We start from the raw sequence: 21,150 nt of genomic DNA, 5'->3' as shown, positions 1-21,150 counted from the left end.
TTCGCTACGGAACTTGCCTACGCCTCATGCCTCCGGTCAACGACTAATCAGGCGTGGTCCTATCACCGGTCAGCAGTCGAATCACAATCTTTCGCACGCGGGGTGGAGAAGTTTGTCGCTCCTCCCCCTCCGAACTTACGGAGAGTGCAGTGGTGGGCAGGTTGACCCGATTAATTGCAACTTCGGCGCCGACCAACACTACAGCCGCTCACGATATCTTGACAAACTGGCGTCCGCGACAGGACTTGCTGACCACGATTGGCCGTGACCGCGAGGCATAGCGTTCAAGTAATATCTCAAGTTAGAAAAAATAATTGCTCTCGGGAAGCTTCGAGGGGGTCGCCCTCCAGGAATTCCTCAGAGATGAGCGCGCGAAACAGCGCAAGCAAATGAAAGAAAGAAGAGCAGCGCAGGGAAAAAGCGGAACAGTTGCGCCGCGAGCGCATGAAAGAAGAAGAGCAGCGGCTGCTCGAGGAGGAAGAAAGGGACAAGGCGCGCTCCGCTCGTCGAATACTCGAACTGAACGCTGAACTACAAATTCTCCACGCGAGAGGCGAGGGTGGCGGGAGCGTGGTTCAGATTCCGCTTCGGTTCAAAGCGAACCTACATCGCGTTTCATGGTCGTCAGTCCACATAAGCTAATGGCGCCGTTTAACGATAAAACGGACGACTTGGACGCCTACCTGACACGGTTCGAACGAGTCGCAGAGGCGCAGAAGTGGTCGCGAGACCAGTGGGCTACTGTCCTTAGCACGTGCCTTGCGGGAGAGGCGTGGAGAGTTTATGGCCGCATGCCGGGAGCGAATGCGGTAGACTATGACAAGGTCAAGCGAGCTCTTCTGCTTCGTTTCCGCTTGACGGAGGAGGGATTTCGACAGAAGTTCCGGACAGAAGCCCTCCACGAGCACGAAACCCCGTCCCAGTTCTTCTCCCGATTAGAGAATTACTGGGAGCGGTGGGTACAGCTCTCTTCGTGCGAGCAGATCTACGAGGGTGTCAAGAGCCTCCTTATGAGGGAGCAGTTTCTAGAGAACTGCACGCCGTCGATGGCTGCCTTCCTGAAGGAGAAAACGGCGGGCGATCAGAATGAGCTGCTACAAAGGGCAGACAACTATGTCACTGCTAGGGGGTCCACATACTCTGGCCGGCGTGAACTGAAACGTGAGGACCGGCCCGTAGACAAGTCCTCCGACGCTGGCCGCAACGGCCACCAGGGAAAACCGCTACCCGCGGCAGTATCATCCACACCACGCTGCTACATTTGCGCGCGACCGGGGCACGTCGCGGCGCATTGCAAGGAGAGCCGGAGAAATCCTGAGCAGGGCAACCGGGCACGCCCTGGAGCAAAGGACGTGTCGGCCTGCATTCCAAACGGCTATCTAGAGCTGAAAGATGGCCAGTTCGTGCCAGTGGTGTACCTCGGCAGGGCCCAAGAGTCCGGGGTCCTTCCCTTCGTTGAAGGCCTCATTGCTGGGGCAGAGGATAAAGGTGTTGAGAGACACGGGGTGTAACATTGTTATTGTCAACCGAGACCTTGTAACAAAGTCCCAACTTACTGGCCGACACCGAGCCGTTTACCTGGTGGACCGCTCGGTCAAAACGCTACCCGAGGCGCGAATTCAAGTTGACGCACCTTACTATGGGCCTCTTGCGCTGGTATGGTGGCGCCACTGCTCCGGTACAATGAGCGCCACCGACGGGCGGATCAGGCGTTACTCGTAAGTCCAGCTCTCCGAGCCAGATACGCGATGGCTGCGAAAGGCGAGGCGCGAGTTTTATACTGCGGGTTTAAAAAAATTGAAAACGTAGACGCATACTTTAAAACAAGCAGTTTGGTGCGTGGTCGCCACCTTTATGACAGCAATCACGTATATGCTGTGAGGGAGGAGATCGTGGCCTCAGCGGCGCCATCCGAGGTAATCGGGAAATTCGCGGCGCAAATGAAGACTGCGGAGTACGAAGTCCGGCTGCAGGTAAATTTAATTTTTGTGTACAGCTGTTATTTTTATTAATATGCAAGTTTGTTCTTCAGTTGTCCGCAAACCCCAGATGTATAGTGGATGCCAGCTGCAGTTGCAAGGCTGGTTGCCGGGGCTGGTGTAAGCACGGAGCCGCGTTAGCTGTGTTCGTCAACAACTACAAGCACGTGTCGTGCACAGACCTGCCTTGTACTTGGCGGAAGCCTACCGCTCGCCCTACGCTAGACACAAAAAAATCTGTGCGGGAGCTATTCACAAGTAAGATTACTTTCAGGCACGACTGCTTGCTTTCGTGAGGCGGTATGTTTTTATTTTCATTATTCCTGTAGGTCGTCCCCTGCCGGTTCCAGTTCTTGGGGCTTTGTGCCCAAATACCACACTCGGGAAATTTCCCCAAGTGAACTGTACTCTTGTGCCTGCCCTGGAGGAAAGAGTGGCGCGCTCAGAGGAAGAGAAGTGTGCTGTTGCGCTCCCTTCTGAGCGTACAGCTGTTGAAGCTGAGCTCATCAGAGAATGTTTGGGCAGTGGCTTGGCCCGTAAAAGGAAGCTTTTTACTGCTATGGAAGTCGTTTCTGTGTGGCCGCTGAGGCTGAAAAGATGCGAGATGCACCTTTCCGAAAAGGATAAAGCCTTTTTTGATAAGGCAGTCAGGAAAAATGCTGACGAGATCACCGAAATCGCTCTAATGACGAGAGGTCAGGCAGCATCGGCAAGGTTTGTGAGCGGAAGTTTTCCCACTTTTTTCCCGGCCAGTTTTACCCTTTTTTTGTTTTTGTCAATGATCGATTCACATTTCGCCACAGGTGGCATCAAGAACGACGCGTTCGGGTGACAAGTACTAGCGCGCACAGAATTAAAACCCGCACATCGAACTTTGAAAGCCTGGCGAAATCTCTGGCAAGACCAAGGTTCTTCTCAACTGCGGCCACCTCATACGGTAGAATGCTTTGCACTGGGTGCTAACCAGCATGAGCTGCATACAAGAAAATTGTGCATGCATGATGTCCTCTCCCAGTTTGTGTTAAACTATATTTTGTGCTGTTTAAATTGTAATGCTGGAATGATTTCATAAAGCAAATCGTTAGTTTTATTCTAATATATTGCATGGTTTTGTTGTATTCAAGGCAAAATGACAGAAGCTGAAGCCAGAAGAGAATTGTCAATGGCTCTTGGAAGTCCAATCTATGAGGTAATGTATAGGTGTTTTTCATGTAACATTTTTAGGCAATATATATATATATATATATATATATATATATATATATATATATATATATATATATATATATATATATATATATATCTTTTACAGGTTGGGCTTATAATACATCCGGAGCAACCATGGCTATGTTGCAGCCCTGATGGAATCCACGTAGCCAATGGAAACAAATGCCTCGTCGAAATCAAGTGCCCTTTCTCGCTGAAAGAAAACGACCGTTTGATTGACTATGAGCATGAGATCAGCTTTGTCCCATATATTGAGTACAGCAATCGGCATTTGATGCTTAAGAAAGGACATGCCTACTATACGCAAGTGATGGTGATGCTGTACATTTTGAATCTAGATCATGCCCTTTTTTTTGTTTACTCACCACAGCACAGCATAACAGTCACTGTGAAGAGAGATGATGGCTTCCTAGCCGAGTACATACCGAAGCTGGAAGGCTTTTATTTCAAGCACCTTTTGAGGTTTCTCACACATTGATTCAGTTCAGTTCAGTTTATTACCTTAAGGACCCCCGTGGGGGTATTACATAAGGGTTGGATTATACAAAAAAAAATAAGTACAATGGTTGCGATGTGGGTTCAACATACAATATGATCTGTTAGTGCTTTGGAAAAGTTGGATGGGCAGGTGATAGCGGCGATGCTGTGGGAAAGGCCGTTCCAATCTAATGCTGCTCGGGGGAAGAAGGAGGCAGCGAACGTGGTCGTATGGGTCCGAGGCCGGGCAACTTGAAGAATGTGACCAGTGCGATGCGATATGCGAGCTGGTGATGTGATATAGCCTGCGTAACCGTGGGTGCTGTAAAAGAACTTATGAAACAGCTTTAGGCTGGCAATGCGGCGACGAATAACAAGGGTTGATAAGGCGGATTCTGCTTTTAAAGAGGACACGCTGACTTGGTATGAATAGGTATTGTGGATGAATCTAGTGGCACGGTTCTGGACGGATTCGAGGGCATTTATGAGGTATATTTGATGTGGATTCCATATGGGGGATGCATATTCTAGTTTCGGTCTGATTAGCGATTGGTAAGCCAGGAGTTTAACTTGTTGGGGAGCGTGACGTAAGTGGCGTTTCAAAAAGCCTAGTGTTTTATTCGCGGATGATATTACATTAGAAATATGTGTGCGCCAAGATAAATCATGAGATAGCGTGACTCCTAAGTACTTAAATGAGTTAACTGCTTCTATTGGGATTTGAGCTATATTGTACGAAAAAATAAATGGTTTAGTGCGACGGGTGAAGGATACAATCTTACATTTCTGAGGGTTAAGTGTCATCATCCACAGGTCGCTCCATTTCTGAACGTTAGTTAGGTCAGTCTGGAGGGCTTCTTGGTGGGAAGAGTTATTAATAGTACGATAAATGACGCAATCATCTGCGAACATACGAATGTGACATGATACGTGGAGGGGCAAGTCATTAATGTATATTAAGAATAATAACGGTCCGAGCACTGATCCTTGGGGGACGCCTGAGGTTACTGGAATGTAATCAGAAAATTCGTTATTAACTATGACTAATTGGGTTCAATTTGTTAAAAATTCCTTAATCCAGTTTAGAATGCTAGGGTGAATATTTAGGTAAGAGAGCTTAAGTAGTAATCTCTGGTGTGGTACTTTGTCAAAGGCTTTTGCGTAATCTAAAAAAATAGCATCAATCTGTTGGTTGCAGTCAAGGTTAGCATGTAAGTCATGAACAAATGTAGCCAGTTGTGTCTCACAGGAAAGGTTTTTACGGAAGCCATGTTGTGATGAATGAAAGAAATTGTTGGAATCGAGAAAGTTCATGACTTGAGAATAAATTACATGCTCCATGATTTTACAAGGAATGCTTGTTAGGGAAATGGGTCGATAATTTAAGGGCGAGTTTTTGTTACCGGACTTGAAGATTGGGACGACCTTTCCCACTTTCCAGTCATGCGGTATGTTACCTGAAGAGAGAGACTGAGAGTACAATAGTGATAAGTAGGCCGCGGAAATGTGCTTAGTATTTTTCAGAAATTTCGAGTTAATTTCATCGATCCCGGCTGATGACGTTAGCTTGATGTTTTCGATACGAGATGATATACCATCTGCGAAGAAAGAAACTGGATCCATGGTTGACGCTGTGAAGGAACTTATGAGGGGGTTAGCAGGTAAATCACACTCTTTCGCAAAAACAGTTGAAAAGGCTCTATTGAAAATGTCAACACATTCACAATCGCTGATGGTTTGACCCATATCGTTAGTAAGAACAATTGTACGTGTATCCTTTGGGTTTACTACGTGCCAGAATTTTTTAGGGTTGTGTATTAGCATTTTTGGCAATTCAGAGTGGAAAAAGGTGTGTTTTGCGTTGCGGATAGCAGCACGGTAATCAGCTTCGGCAGTGTAGTACTTTTCCCATGATGCTTGGCTTGGATTCCGCTTTGCTGCCCGATAGTGAAGCTTTTTCTTGTTTTCCAGGCGTTTCAGGGCCGTAGTAAACCACGGTTTTTGCTGGTTAGCACGGAAACTAGCTACCGGAATGTAGTTGTTTGTTAGTTCGTGAACTTTGTCCCTGAAAATCGTCCAATTTTCGTTAAGAGACTTTGTGTGGAAATCAGTTTCATAAGTTGTAAAAAAAGCAGTTAGTTCTTCATTTATTGCTTGAAAATCACCTTTTTCATAAAGACGAATTGTTTTCCTGGAAACTTGACGAAGCATGGGTGTAAAACTGAAGGTAGCATGAATGACTTTATGATCACTTATTTCCCTTAGGTATGTAATACTTGTTGCGCTATCAGGGCTGTTGGTTAATATCAGATCTAGAGTGTTGGCGGAATTCTGCGCAATGCACGTTGGCTCTAATATTAGCTGAGTAAGGTTGAAGTTAAGACAGACATCGACAAAATTTTTTGCTTCTGAAGAATTTGTCATGGAGGTGTAGTTACGCCAGTCAATAGTGGGAAAATTGAAATCACCAAAAAGAACAATATCTGCGTTAGGATACGATGATGTCAGTTCACTCAGCACATTGTTTAGTTTGTAGGAAAAGTCCGGATCATTTTGCGGTGGCCTGTAACAGACTCCTACCAGCACAGTTCGGGGGGCAGCGTGGCAGAGCAGCCATAGCAGTTCTAAGTTAGAATCTACATTGATTAAGGATGCTGAAAACTGCTGATGTACGGCTATGAGCACGCCACCGCCACGGGCTCTTTCCCGGTCTTTACGGTAAACTTTAAAGTTGGGCAGCGCAGCTAAAATTTCGGTATCACTGATATTGCCTGTTAACCACGTTTCTGTAAGAATGAGAAGGGTGCTGTTGGTTGATAAGACAAGACTAGATACGACTAGTAAACTAGTAAGACTAGTAAATACTGCAGATAAGGTAAGATTAGTTCGGGGGGTGTGCTGTCGGGGAGTTGCTTTAGAGCGAGCAGAGTGCGATTGCTATGGCACTTCTTTTACCGTTTCCGTCAAGTCGTCGAATATATACTGCTTGGGGCCTATGTACAGTGTTGAAAGACCTTCTGACACTGACAAATAACTGAGTCATTTTACAGCCTCATATTGTTGGCTATGGATTATTGAAATAAATGGCTGTAAGTGGAATGAGTGATGTGTAACATTTAGTCTCCCCATGCACAACTACAAAACATAATGATAGTATGCTTTGCAATATGTCTTCACTAAGACCCACAGTGCAGTCTCATAGTGTGGCTGCAGTTTCTGTCGGGGGAAAAAACCCCAGGTGGAGTCAAGCTTGCAGCCTTCACTCAAGGTGTTATTCCCTTTTGCATGTTTACAGGTGCAGCTTACTAGTAGCTGAGGTGCAACCTCCATATTTCAGTAAAACGTGATCAAGAACCCTGGCACACTGCACACTCATCATTTGAACGCAGAAGCATGCTCGAGTCATTTTTCTTAAAATGCTCCATATTTTTATGCATGTCTCTTGTAAAAAAAAGCATTTCACAAACATCATGCAATTATGTTCCAACTCTTCTGGCAGCACTAACAGCAGGCATCCCTTGTATTTGCAGGAATAAAAAGTGAACACAAGATGGAGTGGTTATTGATGGTGGCAGATTCATCACTTGAATCATCACTTGAAGTTTCAATATTGCTTTTTTGGTTCTGCTTGTGACCTTCCTAAACAGCCATGAACTCCCTGAATTTTAAGCCACCTGAAATACCACTATAAGATGATGTGTGCATCAATTTGTTTCAATGTAAGCTAAACATATTCAAGCATACAAGTTTGATTTGCAAGTATATGTATTTCATTGGAATAAACTAATGTTTGTGCCAGTGAAATGGAGTGGCTTTGACATATTTTGGTCAAAGATTACAAAACATGAAAGGAGAGGTTGGTGCTTAAAGGTGGCTACAGCTACTGCTTTCCACTTTAGAGAGATAACTACTATAACTGGCAGCACAACAAAACTGAAGTGCCCACACGCAGCAAAAACACGATGGCAGCAGAAAATTAACCTTAACAACAAATGCATTATAGATATTAAGAGAACCTGAGCAATCAATGAGCACAATTCAACAATTCAGTCGGCAGGGACATAAGAACTTGAGAATTAGCAAAAACATAAGAGGGGAACATATGAACACAAGGTTGCAGGCACAGACACATGAAAGCATTACTCAAACTGTCACGAAGACAACAAGCAAAGACTGTCAGATTTTGAATAGACACAGAAAGGTGCAACCCAAAACTGTAACAAGGGCAAAAATGAATGTCGGAAATAACTCGGATGTGCAAGACAGGAGCCCATTCTCGACCTATCGTTGCAGACAAGTACCGCACTGGTCATGCTAGGTCAGCAAAGCCTCTCCAACAAACCCGCTCCTGTGTGGTTTTGCATCAACATAGCTCAAAATTAGCCTACAGCCCTCTTATACCTGTGTCTCTCAATACATATGCACACATCTGCAGCACAACACTCCGTATACCATACGATACTGGTCTTTCACACTGTACTCGAGAGCACCTGCAAAAGAAATAAGTGTATGCTAAAGAACCACTGCGGCATCCCTCATAGCTCGAGGCCGCGTTGGCGCTCCGTGTTGGGAAATTTTGGAAAGGTCTAATCCTTCCAACATCCAGATCTTCTGGACGCCAGGGCACCTCTCAACGACGGGCAATGAGGCGGCCAACACAGCTGCTCGAGCTCTCCTCCTCCGAGCATCTGGCACGCAGCCTCTCTCTGACATAGTTGACAACCCCTCACCCTTACTAAGCTACGCAGAAATTACGGAGTACTATAAGATCACAAGAAGGGAATATCCTCTTCCTCACAAAACCCTAAGTAAATATGAAGAGCACATAATCAGGCGACTACAAACTAATACTCTGCCCAATCCTTACCTAATGAGTAAATGGTACCCAGAAACCTAAAATTCGTCCTGCCCCTTCTGTGGAGCAGTTGGCACACTCTTTCACGCGGTTTGGGAATGTCAAGAAAACCCAGACTTGGACAGAAATCCCGATCCGACTCATGAGCGCTGGGAGGCAACCCTTCATAGCCACAGCCCACTCGACCAGAAATTGCTGGTTGAGAGGGGCCGGATTATGATGACGACCAATGGGTTCTCGTACTGAACCCACCCAGTTTTTGTGCTCTGAATAAATGTTTTTCCTCCTCCTCCTCCTCTGTGGGATGTAAACACAGTAAAACCAAACCAGCAAAAGAAATGTGATGCAGTCAGGCTTTCAGTCCCCATTTTTGTTAACCTGAGGCCATTTCGTGTTGATAACTGGGTTTTGAAGATTAACCAGAATGCAGCACATGCGCATTATTGAACTCATATGAGGAATCATGTCCACGGCGACTCTTGTGTTCAAGACATTAAACAGCTTCAAACGCTGGATCACCCTTTCAACGTGTATCCGTACCTGCGCAACATGGTAGGTTTCCTGCAGTTCCTCACAGGTGAACTGGACATTCCCTTTCGAAAATGGGGGTAGAACAACAATTCCTTCTTTCCCTTCAGCTGGTGCCTTAATTCCGGGAAATCCCTTATCAGCAAGTACTACATCCCCTGGCTCTATTCGGTCCAGAAATCCTGACTCCAGCGTGATGTGGGTGTCCGACGTTCGACCCCCATAGGCATCCGAGACAAATGTAATGCAACCATTTGGCAAAATTCCCACCAGGAACTTTAAGGTGTAGCCACCCTTGTAGTGGGAAAATAGAGCACGTCTCTGTTCTAGTGTTGGTGGTTCTTCTGTTCTAACCTCAGTGCAGTCTATAATAAAACGGCAACGTGGGTAGTGGCGCATGAAGCAAGCAGGCATTAATGCATCAACAGTCGCACGTGAAGGGTTTGGAATGAAATTCTGCAGTGCAGCCAACATATTGCTCAGAACAAAGTAGAATATTCTGCTTACAGCTGTACGGTGGAGGCCAAAAAGAACGGCAATGCTGGAAAATGAAGTTCCCAGTTTCAACCTCATCAAAAAAATTGCCAGCTTTTGAGCTACGGGCACATCGATTTGCCGGACAGGTATAGGAGAAATGACAGATAAAAGGAGCGCAAATACATTTGCACTGACGCCACAGAGTTCCCGGAATGCTGCCTCTTTGTGACACATGGACTCATACCCCAAGAAAACACAGCTGCGCTCTTCTGGACCAGCGAACGTTGACTCTGTAGCCACCTGGGCTTGAACACTGGTGTCTACAGTGTCATTGTGGCAGACTTGAGTCGAAGCGCAGCCTTGAGAGGCCACAGACAAAAAGAGGGTACATTGTCCTTGATGTAGACTCCCTTCAGTCTGCGTAGCCTGGAAAATGGTAAAAGTTTCCATTAGTTTTTGTCATCTGTATTTTGAATAGAGAGTGCAAGCGGCCCTCTTTTTAGCTTTCTTTGGTTGCAAAAGCTTTGTGTTCCTGGTTAATTCATCTGCAGATTAGAGAACTCAACAAATTTGTCTTTTCAGCACTGGTAAAGTAATTAAATAGTACAAAGTATAATTCTCAGAGGAACACTTCAATTATTAACATGTGCTTTATAACTAGCAGCATCAATTGCAAGCAGAGCATGGAACAATGAACGGGGAGTGAAAAAAGTTTTATCAGTAAAGACGATGAAGAAAACAACATACCACAGATAACATGGTAGCGACGCTGTCGGACGAACTTCGTGCACCGCCCGCACCAGAAGCTGCAGCCTTGGGGCTTGAAGCGTCTGCCGTGGTCTCTGGCTCGTCGGGTGCCGTCGCTTCAGCGGACAAGCCGTCCGCACCAGAAACTGCAGACTGGGAGCCCACAGCCTCGGCTGCAGTTCGTAGCTTTCCGGAAGTAGACACTTCGGTAGTCAAGCCTCTGCGCTGAGCTCTTGAAAAGATATGCCCAAGGTTAAATTCTGATGTATAGCTCTACACTGGGCTTCAATATCAGAAATATTACTAACATCGGAATATCTGCTCCGGACCACATATGAGCCGCGCCGACAGTATTTGCAAACCAGCAAAATCTTTCCCGTGAACAGCGCTGCTTACCGCTCGTATCTCCCAATCTTCGTCTCGCTGCAGACGCCGTCGCATCTCCCATAGCTCGCCGGAAACAGCGTAGGAATGTATGCAGGGTGTCCGGCAATCGTGCTTTTCTCGTTCCCCACAAAATGTGCACTGCAGATGCGGGTCGAGCAGCGGTTCGGTTGCCATGGGCTTCCGTCCGGGCTAATGGAAACAATTAAATACAATAAGCCGTTGACAACGCTGACGAGGCGTGTATGCTTACCTTGCACGGCGTACTGCTCTAACCCAGCGCTGCCTTCTTTCCTCTTCATACGGCCTCCAGGGAAAGCTGTAAAATTTAATCTTCGGCAACTTTCCGGCGGTGTTCTTATAACTGTTGTGGCAGCCGTACACACAACAGTAAATAGAACTCCTGCTTTTAGATCGCGTACACTCTGCGCTGCCGCTTGCCGCCATGGTATTAACTGCGGCGACTGCGGCGGCTGCACGTTTGACTTACACATAACGCACGTCGCGAACGGGAGGTGGCGCCACATGTACGGTCAAAGCTGCAGCGCACCAGGCCTATAGGGGAGAGGTGCTGGCCGGATGCATGGAATCGCCACTGCTCGACCTAATTCTGGGGAATATCGACGGCGCCAGGCATCCGTCCGAGGCCGACGCGACTTGGAGGGGAATAGCCCTGAGTATCGAAGGGGCCGAAGCGGGTGCATCGGATACCGTACAGGGTCAGCCAAGTACCCCGGCCGAGCCCGCACCCGCGGCGGCCGTGACCACCCGTCAACAGTCCAGGCAGCAATCGTCGGAGACGTTCCGCTAGTTACGAGTACCAACCGCGATGGCAGAAGTCACCCCGACGCAGATTAGCCGAGACCAACAAGCGGACGAGACCCTCCGGCGTTATTTTCAGATGCAGAGGGAAGAGGGAAAGGTCCGGCGCAAGGGAGGGGGCTCGTACAACTTTCTGCTAAGAGATGACATGCTCTATCGCCAATTCCTACCAGAGCCAGGCTCGGGTACTTTACAGCTGGTTGTCCCCTTTCAGCACCGAAACAAGGTTCTCCGCCTCGCGCACTGCGGACTGATGGCAGGTCATTTGGGGCACAAAAAGACTTGTGACCGCATTCTGACTGATTTCTTCTGGCCCGGCGTACATGGTGACGCTAGTCGGTTTGTGGCGTCGTGCGACAGCTGCCAGAAGACAGCCCCACGGGGATCAGTCAAAAAGGTGCACCTTGAGATCCACATAACTGCAGCGTCAAAAATAACGAGCACAAAAAAGGGGAGAAACACATACGACACAGACAAAAGCTGCACTCACAACTGATTTTATTTCGCCAGGAATGGGAAATATAAAGGTTCCGCCGCGGATGCGCGCGCAGCAAGTACACTTACCTTGATCACAAAAACCAAAAACCAAAAAACCAAAAAAAGCAAAAAACCAAATCCAAAAAACTGAAAACAAAACTTTATCACACCGTGAAACCCATCTTATCGCCTGGCAGAGAAAAGGTCACATTCCGCTTTATACAGATGAACAGAAGTATCGCTTACGCAAAAAACGCCCTTTTTCTTTATATGGTAAGCTTCCAGTAGTTCACGTGCAGTTTGATCTTTGCTTACCATATAAAGAAAAAGGGCGTTTTTTGCGTAAGCGATACTTCTGTTCATCTATATAAAGCGGAATGTGACCTTTTCTCTGCCAGGCGATAAGATGGGTTTCACGGTGTGATAAAGTTTTGTTTTTAGTTTTTTGGATTTGGTTGCTTGGTTTTTTTGTTTTTTTGTTTTTTTTCCTTTTTTGGTTTTTGGTTTTTGTGATCGAGGTACAGTACTTACGGATTGAAATAGGACATTCGGAGCGCTAGCCTTGCAGTGCCACGCAGGCATGTGGTAAACCACAGGCCGGCTGATTGGCTACTGGAAGGAACAATTCTGTTTTGTAGATGTTCTCCCTCTCACGCCATACCACAATGCACCACCTTGGTTCCATGAGCGTCTACGGGCGGCGCTCCATGAAGCGACGGCCACGCGCTCCGAATGTCCTATTTCAATCCGTGAGTACTGTACGTGTACTTGCTGCGCGCGCATCCGCGGCGGAACCTTTATATTTCCCATTCCTGGCGATATAAAATCAGTTGTGAGTGCTGCTTTTGTCCGTGTCGTATGTGTTTCTCCCCTTTTTTGTGTTCGTAATTTTTTACGCTGCAGTTATGTGGAAACAAAGTAACCAACTTGCCCAAAAGCTCGTTTTACTAAAGCACCTTGAGAAAATGCCTCTGGTTGACACGCCGTTTCGCCGGCTGGCTATCGATATTATTGGGCCCCTCAAGCCCACAACTCGGAAGGGGAATCGCTACATCATGACGCTAGTCGACTATGCGACCCGGTTCCCAGAGGCCGTCGCCCTGCCCAGCATCGAGACCGAGCGGGTGGCCGAGGCTCTCTTACAAATTTTCGCCCGAGTGGGTGTTCCGGAGGAGATGTTGAGCGACCGAGGGTCGAATTTCACCTCGGAACTCATGGCAGAAGTGGGCCGTCTGCTGTCTCTTCGCCCGCAGACCACCTCGCCCTACTACCCGATGGCCAACGGCCTCGTGGAAAGCCTCAACGGGACGCTCAAGAAGATGCTCCGCCGCATGTGCACAGAACAGCCCAAGGAGTGGGATCGGTTTATCGAGCCGCTTTTGTTCGCCTACAGGGAGGTCCCCCAGGCAAGCACTGGGTTCTCCCCGTTCGAGATTTTGTACGGGCGGAACGTGCAAGGCCTCCTCACTATACTGAAGGAATTGTGGACGGGGAACAAACTGGAAGAGGAGACCAAGACGGCCTACCAGTATGTGACTGACCTGCAAGAGAGGCTCGAAACGACCTGTCAGATGGCACATGAGGCTCTAGAAGAGGCAGGTGAGCGATACAAGCGGTATTACGACCGCGGGTCTAAATCGAGGGCATTACAGGTTGGAGACCAGGTGCTCTTACTGCTCCCCACAGAGCACAATAAGTTCACGATGAAATGGAAGGGCCCCTATGTGGTTAAAGGGAAAAAGGGAGAAGTCGACTACGTGGTAGGTGTTGAGGGCAACCCAAAAACATTCCATGTCAATATGCTGAAGAAATACTTCAGCCGGCACCCTGAAACCGACTCTCACGTGCTGGTGGTTGCGGCGGTAGCCTCCAATATAGACGATGGGGCGCTGGTGTGGCCTCTCGGGGAACAAGCCGACCACCGCGATATCGCGGCGTCCGAGAAACTGACCCCACCACAGGCACAGGAGCTGCGGTCCCTCATTTCTCGGCATAAGGAGCTGTTTTCCGATCGGCCCGGATACACCACGTGGGCCGTGTGCAACTTGACCACTACCACCAACAAGCCCATCCAGGTCAAGCAGTACCCGCTTCCCTTCGCAGTTCGTCAGAAAGTTGAGAGGGAGGTTGCCGCGATGATGCGGATGGGCGTGATCGAGAAGTCACGCTCACCGTATAATGCCCCAACAGTCCTGATAAAGAAGCCCGACGGTTCGAACCGCTTTTGCGTAGATTTCAGGAGATTAAATGAGGTACTGGTCGCCGACGCCGAACCGATCCCCCGCGCCGACTGCGTCATCGCGGAGGTGGGAGGCAAAAAGTTCTTCTCTAAGGTGGACCTCGCGAAAGGCTATTGGCAGGTCCCCCTGGACGATCACTCAAGGGAAAAGATGGCGTTTTCGGCTCCCAGTGGCCTTTACCAATTCAGGAACATGCCTTTCGGCATCAAGACCGCCCAAGCCGTCTTTGCTAAACTGATGAGGAAGCTCCTAGACGGGATAAACAACGTCTATCATTACTACGACGACGTGCTCGTAGCGACCGAGTCGTGGGAGGACCATGTCAAGGCACTGGAGCAGGTTCTCACGCGAATCCGGGAAGCCGGGATGACCATACACCCGAAGAAATGCGAACTCGGCGTCGATCAACTGTGTTTTCTCGGTCACACGATTGGAAAGGGGACCCTTGGCCCGATGGAATCAACACTGGACAGGATCCGCCAAGCCCCATGACCGATAACCAAACGCCAAGTACGAGCCTTTTTGGGCCTAGCGGGATACTATCGTGAATTCATCCCGAGTTACGCAACTGTTGCCGCACCTCTGACAGACCTGACCAAAAAACTCGCACCAAACAGCGTTAGGTGGGGGGATAACGAAGAACAAGCCTTTAACAGCCTGAAACAACTGCTCTCAGAGGCCCCCATCCTACAGGTTGCGGATTTCAGCAAGCCATTTGTACTCCGTACCGACGCCTCAGATCAAGGGGTTGGGGCAGTACTGTTGCAGGAAATGAACAGACTTCTGCATCCCGTCGCGTACGCGAGTCGCAAGCTACTTCCCAGAGAGAAGGCGTACGCAGCAGTTCAGAAGGAGTGCTTGGCCATTGTATGGGCTATCAAGCGCTTCAATTTCTACCTCTACGGCAAACGATTCACCGTCAAGACAGATCATCAGCCACTGAATTATCTGAACGAGGCTTAGTTTATGAATTCACGGCTGCTTCGCTGGGCGCTGCTCCTACAGGAGTACGACTTCGGGGTCGAGAGCATTAAGGGTAAAGATAACGTCGGCGCAGACTACCTCAGCCGGGTGTGAATAGCCATGGGGTGAACTAAACGCGTTGCGACGGCCCAGTTTCACCCTTAGCTAGAAATTTCTTTTTATTGTTTTTTTGTGCGTTGTTGGTAGTGTTTTGAAATGTTATGCAGCGCAAGATATTTGCGTGTGGTCGTGTTTCAGTGTTGGACTGTTACGACCGAATGTGGAGTGTCGAACTGTTCTGACTAACTGGGACGTGACTGCATGAGGTGTGGCAGTGCGTGAGGCGTGTGTCGGTGCGCTATCCTGCGAGCCTTCGTGGAAAACTGGTGATACGACGAGGTGGTGCGCGCTGGTGACAGTGGTCGGCAAGGAGCCTAGGCGGAGATCTGACGCGTAGAGCGCGGCGACGGTGGTCCCGAAGACGCGAGGCCCAAGTTCGCCCGTATCCGCAAGCCCGCATCAGCCCCGCGACGAGCAACCACAGCCCGACGCTCCCTGCGACCGGACCTTGCCACTCCGCAGCTAAGCCATCGTTTCTCACCACTCACTTCAACTCTTTTATCGTTGTATTTTTGCTTTCTGTGTTTCTCGTTGCAATCCTTTGTACTGTATTTCCGTCTCGTAACATTTTTTATAGCAATCGCCCTGATGTTTCTTTCTTTGTGTTAATTGCTGTGTTAACGTGTTCAATTGGTGCTTGTGTTATTTGCTTCACGTCAGTGTACGGCGCTACCTTGTCGGGCATATTGTAATACGTGGTTGTTTGTCTAATTAAATTAATTCGCTACGGAAATTGCCTACGCCTCATGCCTCCGGTCAACGACTAATCAGGCGTGGCCCCTATCGCCGGTCAGCAGTCGAATCAGAATCTTTCGCACGCGGGGTGGAGAAGTTTGTCGCTCCTCCCCCTCCGAACTTACGGAGAGTGCAGTGGTGGGCAGGTTGGCCCGATTAATTGTAACTTCGGCGCCGACCAACACTACAGCCGCCCATGATATCTTGACACACAGGCTGATAATTGTTCACGAGTGTGCGATTGCCACTTTTAAATACGGGTATAACAATGGCAGAGCGCGAGTCTTATGGCAGAGAATGAGTTACGAGTTATTTTAGGAATATAATTACCAAATAGAAGGACATCCATTCAACATACTTTTTCAAGAAGCATGTAGGTATTCCATCCGGACGGATAGCTTGCTTTTTGTCTAATTGTGCCACCCGCTGAAACACGCCGCTCTGAGTAAAGCTGATAGTATCGATAGAAGTTTGAATAGAATGTGCTTCGTCGTGCGCGTCACTTTGGCTCGTGTTTCTTGCGAATACCGATTGGAAATATTTACTGAAGTGGTCTGCTATGTCCGACTTATCTGCAATAAGTTTGGCTCCCACTTTCACCTGCTTTACTGTTTATCTTTCTGTTATCAAGATAGCGCCAAAATTTTTCTGGAAATTTCTCAGAAAACGACGAAGAGTGTGGTTAAATTATTATTTTTTTTGTAGCGAGAGCTACAGGGGGCTACCGGTCGAGCATTTCGCGCTGCATGGGCGAGGCCAGTTGCGCGCATGCGCCGTTACCATGACAACCGAAGAGGAGCAAAGTGCGGCGTGCGGTTCGCCGTCCCCGCGGCCGCGCGCCCGCTCCACCGTCGAAGGTGAATAAGACGTCACGCGTATGCGCAGTTGTGCGCATGCGCCTATACTATCGTAACCAGAGAGGCCCCAGAGCGGCGCCTCGTTCGTCACCACCGCCTCGCCGCACGCCGCTCTGTCACCCGAACCCCACGTCGCATGCGTAGGATTGCGTATAAAAGGCGGAGATGTAGTGGGCGTCTGTATCACAACGTTTGACATGCATGAAGAGAACGAGAGTCCAGCCACTGCTAAACGGCGGTATAGACAAAAGAAGATTAACTATCTCGATACTGAGGTTGTCGCCTGGCAGCTGGCTTGAACCAAATAAGAACGCTGGACTCTGTGTGTACGCGAAACAAGGTATCACCGCTGTCAGACATCTCACTTCGATCGCGGTGAATAATGGTGAATCCTGCTGTGCTCGGCTCCTGGAAAGCGGCATTATCATCCAAGGAGTCTGTGTGGCACCGGGAACATTTGTCAAGCAGACGATTGATGTGGTTGCAACGTGTATACCAGCACGGTTTCACAGTTGTGTGTGACTTTGGGTGATTTCAACAGGAAAAAGGGCTATCTTAGTCAGTATATGAAAGAAAAGTTTGACTTTAATTTAGCTGTGGACCCTCAAGTCCAGAGTACACAATGGGGAACTACAATAAAGCTTGTATACTAAAGAGGCTGTACCAAATAGAAATACTGTATCGACAAAATTGAGACCGCTGCATGCTACTTCACAGATCATCGGGCTGTCGTCATCTCTGTCAAACAAAATGAATAAAAGATGTGTATATCCAATGTCTCTCATTTCTAAACATACAGTGACCACAACAAGCTCAGCCAGGGAAACGCACCTCTCGCTACGTATGTCCTGCAATAGCCGAGCTAAGCCACTGCCAATGTTTTTTTTTTTTTGCGGCCGATACCAGTATTTTTATTCTTTTGACGTGCTGCTGTTTTGACGTATGTCGTTTGAGTCGGCTTTCCTTCTACGTAATTTTTTCAACTTGCGTGTTGCGCGAATGATATCTCTTGAGACCGATGGGTTGCGCTGCTTCGTATTCTTAAGTGTAGTTGGAACGTGCCGGTCGACACAAGTTTTGATGATAACTTTACGACACTGCCATAACAATTCGACTGATTCATTTTCGGAAGTAGTTTCAAATTCATAAAAACAAGTTTCCAGGTAATCCAGAATAGATGTATCATCGGCGTTCCCGTAATCTTTGATTTCTACTCGAACAATAGGTTCCGCAGGAGTTTGCACAAGTAACACATCCAGTAAAATAATTTTATGATCAGATATACCATGTATGACATTTGTTTCAAAATCGCCTACTTCATTGAGAGGATACCCGTGTAGGTTGTCTAACTATTTGCCTCAAATTGTAAAAGAAAGCAAGATGCAGTATTTTTTTCGCGCTAGAAATTTCTGCACGTCCAGGAGTAGTCAGTCCTCAATCAATATTTGGCAAGTTTAAATTGCCAGTGATCATCAGGCGGGTGCTCCTAGCTACATGACTGAATGGGAACTCGTTTAACTTATCGAGAAAGTCAGGGAAAGTATTTGGTGGCCTGTAAATAGCTCCTATGATGTACGCAGCACCCGAAAACATAATTTTACACGGCATCGACTCCGGCATTTCGCTCGTAATCGTGGAAACCGAGAGCGATGACTTCACAATAATGGCCACACCACCCCCACGGGAATTACGATCCCATCTGAGCATTGTGTAGCCAGGAGGAACAATACAATCAGAAGAAACAGCACTGTTTAGCTATGTTTCCGTTATGGAAACGACTTGTGAATGCTCTGACAGCAATAAAAAATATTATTCTGTGACCTTGTTAGCAATGCTGCGAGCATTCAGCAGAACTATCCTGAGCTATTGATTATTTGCACCTTTGGAAGGCGTTCCATTATGGCAGTGACCTGCTGTCGCTGATTCGTTATGGTTGTTCCAAGCACCCGTCTCGCAGAACAGACGCTCGTTTCGAGTGTTGTCTCAAAAACACAAACGGTCATTGATCTTCAGCCTATCATGAAAAAGCGGTACCTTTTGACCATTAGATCTTTCGACATCAGCAGGCTGCCACACTTTCTTTCGAAGCTGCACAATATGTTTTGCGTAGTCAACGCTTGCGTTAACAGTTTTTGAGAAGACTATCTTTTTCCCTGGAGTCATAGAATTTCATAATTACTTGTCTAGTGGCGCCTGCTCTCTTTCTTCCCAGATCATGATCGCCTGCCATAACGGCCGCCTACAGTAAGAAACTTGCTATTCAATTAAATTCAATTCTTATTTACCAGAAGGCTCTGGTCTGCTGCCTGGGCTAAAAGCTGTGCGTAAACAGCTTGACGGGGTCCAGCCAGCCGTTACAAGGCATGAGAGCACACATTAAAAGAATATCATATACATCGAGAAGCAAATAGTTGACACATGGTAAATACGACACAAAAGAGTATCATGAATTCAAGTAAATGTAATGCACATATAGGTATATTAAAACAACAACAACAAACAACAATATCAACTCAGAAGGCATCACTAACTACAAGGAAATATGCATTCAATCAACTCATGAATGACAGCAAATCTTACATACTTTATTAACGCTTTAAATGAGAAACTAAAGCTAACTGAGGAAAATTATAAAGAACTGTTTAGCGGAGGAAAAACACATCAGGTTACATTATTACAAAATACCGACGCAGTGTAGCTTTGGTAGATTGATTTATGTCTTAGCATTTGGTTAGAATTGTGGAAAGATTGTAATCTAGCGTCAGCAGCCTTTAGTCTGTGTGAAAAAACGGTACTAACCATTTATCTGTGTTGCGTGTGTTTAGTGGACGGCTATTTCTTTTAATAGTGTGGTACCTTCTACCATTGATCTGAAGCTGGAAGGGAAATAATATGACAACAGAATTCGAAGTTCATATGTAATTTGAATCCTTACAACATTACATGCATGGAGAGCTTGTCGAGTATGGCCTAAGTAATCAAGATTTGCAATATACGATTAGACTTCTTTTGACGCAGTGAAATTTTCTCTATATTTGTTTTAGTAGTTGTGAGCCAAACTAAGGAACAGTAATTGATATGTGAGGCAAAAAGCACCTCATATATCTGAAGTTTTATTTTAGATCAGAATTCCTACGAAAGAAAACCAGCAGACTTTCGAGACCACGTATCTAACTGTCAAAAATGCATGCAGTCTTAGGCACCCTTATTACCATACGCCCAAATCTGTGGGCGCATGGTAACCTAACTGAACAGTCGCCACAAAACATGTCTGCGCCAGATACAGAAAAACTGTCCGTGGATATCTTTGTAATAGATAACATAGGTTTCTTTCGACCTTGGTCTTCCCCGATTTGAAGCCTGTACGCTGACAAAACGAAATCATGAACACCTCTTTTTGGATTAGTTGGTGCATACTTGAATTAGAGAAAAACTAGCGCCAAACCATGCACACCGCGAGAAAAGAACAAAGACGAGGCAGAAACGCTAACTCACAACTGAATTTTATTGATGCCTGGATGCAGCTTATATAACGTGAAGCTTCAAGGGGAGAGAAGGGTGACACGGAGGAGAAGGTGAACAAAGGTGATACTAAGGAACAGTAATTGATACGTGAGGCAAATAACACATAATATATCTGAAGTTTAATTTTAGACCAGAATTCCTACGAAAGAATACGAGCAGACTTACGAGATCACGCATTTAACTGTCAAACATCTAAACATCTGAGATCGCAGAAACAGGCAGGCAGCCAAAATTCACACAAGCACAGTTACTTGATAACTGAATCTAAAAATTTAAACTCGGAGGCAAAAGGAGATAAAGGAGTACTGACACACCTACAGCCAAATTTCTTTTGTAGAAAGCCTCCAGACTAACACGTGCCGTCTTATCTGTGCACTTGCCAAGAATCTTCGTCTCATTCAACCGCGCCTCGCCACCGTCGCAGCTCATTACGTGCGCATCCAAATGTGCGTATCTAATGTGCGTATCAAATGTGTGTATCAAATGTGCGTACTTATCTTTCAAGTCTGATAAATTTCGGACATGGTCCAGACATCGCATTCAAGTTTCAATGCGAGAGCGTGAGTAGCTTAGTCGTATCAAGCACGATCAAGATGAGTCAAGCGGTCTCGTATCAGAGTTTTGTTCCCTGGTTAGCTGTAGTTGGATCTTGCTTTACAAGGTATAGTACTGGGCGGTCAGTTTTAAATACCCGCTCGGTGCGCGGCTTCGCAGAGATGAAGAAAAGAATGGCAGAG

General features: G+C 47.1%; 1 long non-coding RNA gene across 1 annotated transcript; it reads left to right on the top strand.

The window, feature by feature from the left end:
• Nucleotides 1-1,682: 1,682 nt before the first annotated feature.
• LOC144110087 (uncharacterized) lies at nt 1,683-3,659 on the top strand. Its single transcript, XR_013309699.1, has 4 exons — nt 1,683-2,693; nt 2,783-2,916; nt 3,104-3,168; nt 3,577-3,659. It is a non-coding gene; the product is annotated as an uncharacterized LOC144110087 (long non-coding RNA).
• Nucleotides 3,660-21,150: the final 17,491 nt, after the last annotated feature.

The sequence above is a fragment of the Amblyomma americanum genome, chromosome 11, assembly GCF_052857255.1.
Source record: "Amblyomma americanum isolate KBUSLIRL-KWMA chromosome 11, ASM5285725v1, whole genome shotgun sequence".
NCBI classification, from domain to species: domain Eukaryota; kingdom Metazoa; phylum Arthropoda; class Arachnida; order Ixodida; family Ixodidae; genus Amblyomma; species Amblyomma americanum.
Note: the sequence above shows the minus strand (reverse complement) of the source record. Positions and strands in the feature narration are given on the sequence as shown.